General features: G+C 42.1%; 1 long non-coding RNA gene across 2 annotated transcripts; it reads left to right on the top strand.

The window, feature by feature from the left end:
* The first annotated feature begins 820 nt into the window (after positions 1 to 820).
* On the top strand, positions 821 to 3,840 carry LOC142871846 (uncharacterized). 2 transcript variants are annotated; one of them, XR_012920010.1, is made up of 2 exons: positions 821 to 1,087; positions 3,664 to 3,840. It is a non-coding gene; the product is annotated as an uncharacterized LOC142871846 (long non-coding RNA). The 2 variants fall into 2 exon arrangements; XR_012920009.1 differs by lacking the exon at positions 821 to 1,087 and adding an exon at positions 1,184 to 1,272.
* Positions 3,841 to 5,444: the final 1,604 nt, after the last annotated feature.

Here is a 5,444-nt window from a genome sequence, read left to right as displayed (position 1 = left end):
GAGAACAGAGTTAGCTTGCTCTGGTTATAAGCATAGCTTCATTTCTTGGACACTGTTTAGTATTCCTTCTGTGCCTTCCAGACTACTCAGGTCAGCACCAGCCACCATATTTTCATCTTAGCATTTGCCTGCAGCTGGGATCTACCTTTGGCCTTCCTGAATTTTCTGGTGCTTTATTATTTGTTTGTTTTGCCTCTGTTTCTATATTTATTTGAAATAGTGTTGTTTCCCTTAGATTGATTAACTAACAAATATCCTGTATGAATGGTTCTTTATTAGTCTGTTCTTTTATATCTGTTTTGCTCCAGCTTCAAAGCTTCAATATTTTTGTCTCTTTTCATTTATATTGTAATAGCAGGAAGGAAAGGTGATCAGTCTTTAGGTTAGTATCAGCAAACTTCACCTTCTATGTTACCTTAGAGTCAATGAAGAAGTTTATCAATTGTGTTTTGGAAATATGACCAAGAGCTCCACTATTCTGGCAGAATCCACAAAAGCATCAATAGTAGATGACCCTTTGCTGAGGGTCTCAGCACAGGTTTGAGCCACGGTTAGCATGCTTGGGTAGGCCCTATCTGTGTTGCTTCCATTGAGATGTCGATGCTCATGTGTTTCACATTCCACATTTTTCAAGGCACCCTCATAGTTATAATCTTGTTTTATTTTTATATCCAGAGTCACAATATGTCTAGATAAGGAGGATCTCATGGGACAAATGAGATAGAAAAAGTGATCGACTTAAAACTAGAAGTCCTGAGTTCAAACCATGGTGTTGTGATAGTGAGTGAGGAACTTGACCTACCTGGGCTTTGATGTCATATATAAAATGAGTGAGTTCAAGTTTTCTCAAGTTGCATTCAACTGTAACATTCCACTCTTGCTGAGGTCACTTAGCCAAGGGCTGGCAGGTTCTACTTTAGAACTCTAGTGTCCTCATTCCTAGTGCCCACCCTTGCTACACCAGACTGCACTATTGAGATCAAGGTGAAGCCTATCAGCACTGCATGTGGAGGTGCTGAAGGTGTTCAAGAATTAAAGGAATCAGAAGATGCCAGAGCAAAGGATGGAGTGAAGAGGGAAGATGAGGGTAGGAAAATGGGTTGTAGACGAGTAACCATGAGACCAGGTTATGAAAGTAGCAGATAGTATTATGGGGACACAGAGAAAGGAGAAGTAATTGTGCCTGGGGGTGAGGGAGAGGGAAACAGAAAGAGCTACAGAGAGGGGAGGTAATAGTCGAGCAGAATCCTGTTTCTAGATCAAAAAGAAAAGGTGAGTTGAAGTAAAATAATGAAATGTTTGATAAAAGCACAAACAATATCTCTGAATTTTTCTTCTGGTGCACATGAAGGGGAAAAGTGCGATAAGGGAAAGAAGTACTACAGACTTATGCACATTGAAAAAAAATGAGAAGCACCTCTCTCTGCTCCTGATCTCCTACACAGGCTATGCTTACACAAATTCATCTCCATAGTATGGACCCTGGGGAGCTGTAAGACTCGATATCATCTAAGAAGGGATCAGTCCGGTTTAGTTTACTACAGTTCCCGGGGCAGGACAGTGGGCTTATTCATTTAAGAAAAAAAAGGATAATAATGGCAATAGAAACAAAAGGGAGTTTTTCGTGATAATTGATTAACAACAACAACAAATCCCCAATTTGCTTAGAAAGCCTCTTTTCCTAAAAATTCTGGCACTTTCTCTCTATATAAGGTATCTTAGTCAGTTTGGGCTGCTATAACAAAATACCATAGACTTAACAACATAGGCTTAAACAGCAGACGGTATTTCTCTCGGTTCTGGAGGCTGAGAGTCCAAGATGTGGCAGATGAGGTGTTTGGGAGGGCCTGCTTCCTGGCCTGCGGATGGCCATCTCCTCGTTGCACCCTCACATGGGGAGCACAGAGAGAGCTCCAGGATTCTTTTTATAAAGGCATTAATCCCATTCATGAGGGCTCCGCCTTCATGACTTATTTTTCTCTCAAAGGCTTCACCGCCTAATACCATCGCATTGAGGTTAGGATTTCAACACGTGAATTTTGAGGAGATGAAAAATATTTAGTTCATTACATAAGGAGACAAAAATTATTTCTAGTAAGGAAATGCAAAGTTGTAAAATTATATCCATCCATTTAACTACACATACATTTTATAAGATGGATTTTACTACTATTTTCTATCTCAAAATGAAAACCTCTCTTGTTCTAAATGCTTGTGATCTAAAAATTTTCCTGGAAACTATGTTATTCAGCAAAAGAAATACAACATAGGGGCATCGTGGTGGGTCAGGATGGGATGCTGGCTAGGCCAGGTGGCGCTGAGGTTCAGGTCCAAGGGCCTAAAGTCATGGCAGGAGCTGGAGGATCTGGGGGTTGGGCGTAGGGAACGTGAGGATTAAGTGAGAGCTGAGTTTATAAAGAACACAGAAGATAAACATCACAATACAGTCACTGAGTCCGGCTGGGAACAGGACTGGCTGCCAGTGAAAACTCTGGCCCTGGCATTGGCCTACCTAGAATCTAGATAGCTCATATCCACATCAGCTCATACTAAGTGCTACAACTTCGTGCACATTTCCTAATCTTCATAAAGCTCAATCTCCCCACATATAAAATGAGCAAAATGATAATGCCTAACTCACAAGTGTTGAGAAGGATTAGATAAGATGAAGCATGTAACATATTTAGCCCAGTGTCCTGCACACAGTGAGTGTGTAATAAATGTGAGTGGTTATCATTGATCAATGGCACAGAACGTCAAGGGTTTTAAAGCAAGATTAATTTAGAAAGGAAGAGGGAATGGGAGTAAGGGCAGGGGTATGCTAGGGAAAAATTAGGCAATTGCATCAGAGAGTGGAAATGTACTTAGCAGCCTGATTTATCCAGCCAGCCCACTTGTACAACAATAACAACAGCAGCCAGCATGTTACGGCCTCTGCTATGGACCATGCACTGTTCTTAGCACTTTGCATATATTCATCCACGTAAGCCTCAGAACGTGTGACATAAGTGCAAAGCCGCAATGTTGTCATTCATTCAACAGCAGTTAAAATCAGTTCATACAGTCAGATGGCCTCTGTGACAATACTGCTCAGCTGTTACCTTCATTTGCACATGAATTTTTAATCCCATACCTCGGAGGAGAAAATCACTTAGGGATGGTCGCTGAAGAGGTCACTTGAACCACTTGATAGCATGGAAAATACTAGAAACTTTCCACAAATAAACATCTCCCCGATAAATGGCCTTGACTAGAGAGGCAATAAGGCTTCTGACTTCGCAGAGGAACTGGACAAAAGACAGATATCACAGCAAAATCGGGAGTTCACATCGAGTTTTGTTCCTCAGGCCCTGCAATGTCTGCCAGCCTGGGCATTTTATTTCATCTGATATAGCTGCCAGAGTTGCCCGGGAATCGATGCCAAGGCAAAGAGAAAGCTTTTAAAAGAGATTTGTTGAAATTCTGTCACAAGGTCCTATAAACAATTCCTGTCTCCTTCCTGTATCCTGTCATAAATTGTAATCTATATTTTACCTACCGTACAAATATCATTATTCTTTTGTATAATATTCTCAACATCTTCATTTGATTGCTTTTAAATACTTTTCAGCTTATTATTATGTCTTATCTAATTTTTTTTTTGTTTTTACTTGTTTGGTTTAGGGGCACCCACCCCTTTCAGGAATCAGATGGCCTCTCCAGACTTTGAGTCACCTCCCTTCTAACCCCCAGTGGCCGATAGCCCAGCAAAGCTCCTTTTCCATAAAAGAAGAATGTGAAGTGGTTCTAGGTCATTTTTAAAGTCCTAATAAAAAATCAAGAAAACAATAATAACAAAAACCACCTACTTGATAATGGTGACATATTTGACTTAAAGATTATGTGATCTTTTATAAATTTTGAAAATGACTCCATTGTTTGGGAAGGTAAATCATAATTGTATGACATGACACTCTTTTGTGATACTAAAAATAATGATCATACTTCTGCAGATATGAAAAGGTATGTATATATGGCAGAAAAAAAAACAATTTGGTTGTTTTTGTTTACTTAGAGTCTCAAATTTTATACTTTAACCCTTTCCCCCTGTCTTTCCAAAACATCCCATTCTTAGTCAGCATTATGCTAAAGTACTGGCCTCAAATTAAATGACGATAAGGATGTGTCTTTCAGGACACTAAGATATCTGCATGAAAAATGAATAATCTCAATGCATTGTCTAAGTGATGCCAAACACGGAAATGGTTGGAAACAACCCTGATGTTGGTGTGATAAAAACAAAACAACCAGTTGATGATTCAATTGTTCACTTTTCTATGGAATATGTTGGCATTGCAGGGACATTCCTCAGTTCTCCTTTTCCTCTAGTGGGCCTTGAGCTGTGATTCCAGCTAGCAGGTGTATTTTAGGTCTGCCCAGGGAAGTTTGCAGAGCCAGGGCTCCCTGTGAATGAGTGGGCTCGCTCGGAAGTCCAGGTGTGGCATGCCTCTTCTGAGAAACACTTGGGAATTGTGCCTATTGCCACAGTGATGTAAAGCTCACTATCTAGCCGTTGTGCTTGTTGTTCTTTCCCCTCCCCCATCACAGATACACACACTCACACGCTTGCATGTACACACAGCTCATCATGTTTAGTTTCTACCTAACCCTTTCTTAGGGGAAGCGGTCATTATGGATTGGTTTCAGGGGCCCATCGTGGTGGTGATCGCTTAGAGAATTCTGAGATAGGTGCCCTGGGAGACCACTGCCTGCTGCTGTGGGCTGGGCCATGCCAGTCCACTTCACAGTTATGCACTGAAGGATCCCAAAGCAGCTCACATGGGTTCTTTAGTCCTACAGGAGATGCCAGCTGAAGTGGGACAAAGAATGGTCCCTGTGCACTCTCTCTCCCCCAGGCCATTCCCCAGGCAGTCCCCTCCTCCAGGGAAACCCTTCACCCTCCTCTACCCGGTTAATGCTTCACTTCCTCCCTCTCACCAGGGCTACGAAACCTCCTTGAAGTCTGTCACTGTGCCGATGGGCTGTCTCTGCTCGCCCATAACTCCCTGGTCAGACCCCTGTATCATTTTGAAATTTACTGTTGCCTCTTCCAGACTTGGGACTAGACTCTTCTCTGTGGTCACAATAACCCACCCAATGCTTAACAACTTGTCGGGCTTAGCTCTACCTAACTGAATGCTTCTCTACGCTCAAGCTGATGCAATCCCTTCCCGGGAAACTTTAGCAGTGGAAGACAAACTGTGTGGTACGTGTTTTTGTATCCTATAGACACGTCAGCAAGGGCCCTGTGTGTTCTGGCCTAGCCCCTAGTTCTGTAAGGAGTGCCTTACTCCTTAGAGGTCAGAGTTCACCTAAAACAATTGGATGAATGGGCTGGAGGTAGGGGAGGGGGCAGGGGGCACTGTAGCTGCTAACCTTAGTTAAGGAGTAAGAAAAGCTCTGGC

Source organism: Microcebus murinus, chromosome 7 (genome assembly GCF_040939455.1).
Source record: "Microcebus murinus isolate Inina chromosome 7, M.murinus_Inina_mat1.0, whole genome shotgun sequence".
Classification (NCBI taxonomy): domain Eukaryota; kingdom Metazoa; phylum Chordata; class Mammalia; order Primates; family Cheirogaleidae; genus Microcebus; species Microcebus murinus.
Note: the sequence above shows the minus strand (reverse complement) of the source record. Positions and strands in the feature narration are given on the sequence as shown.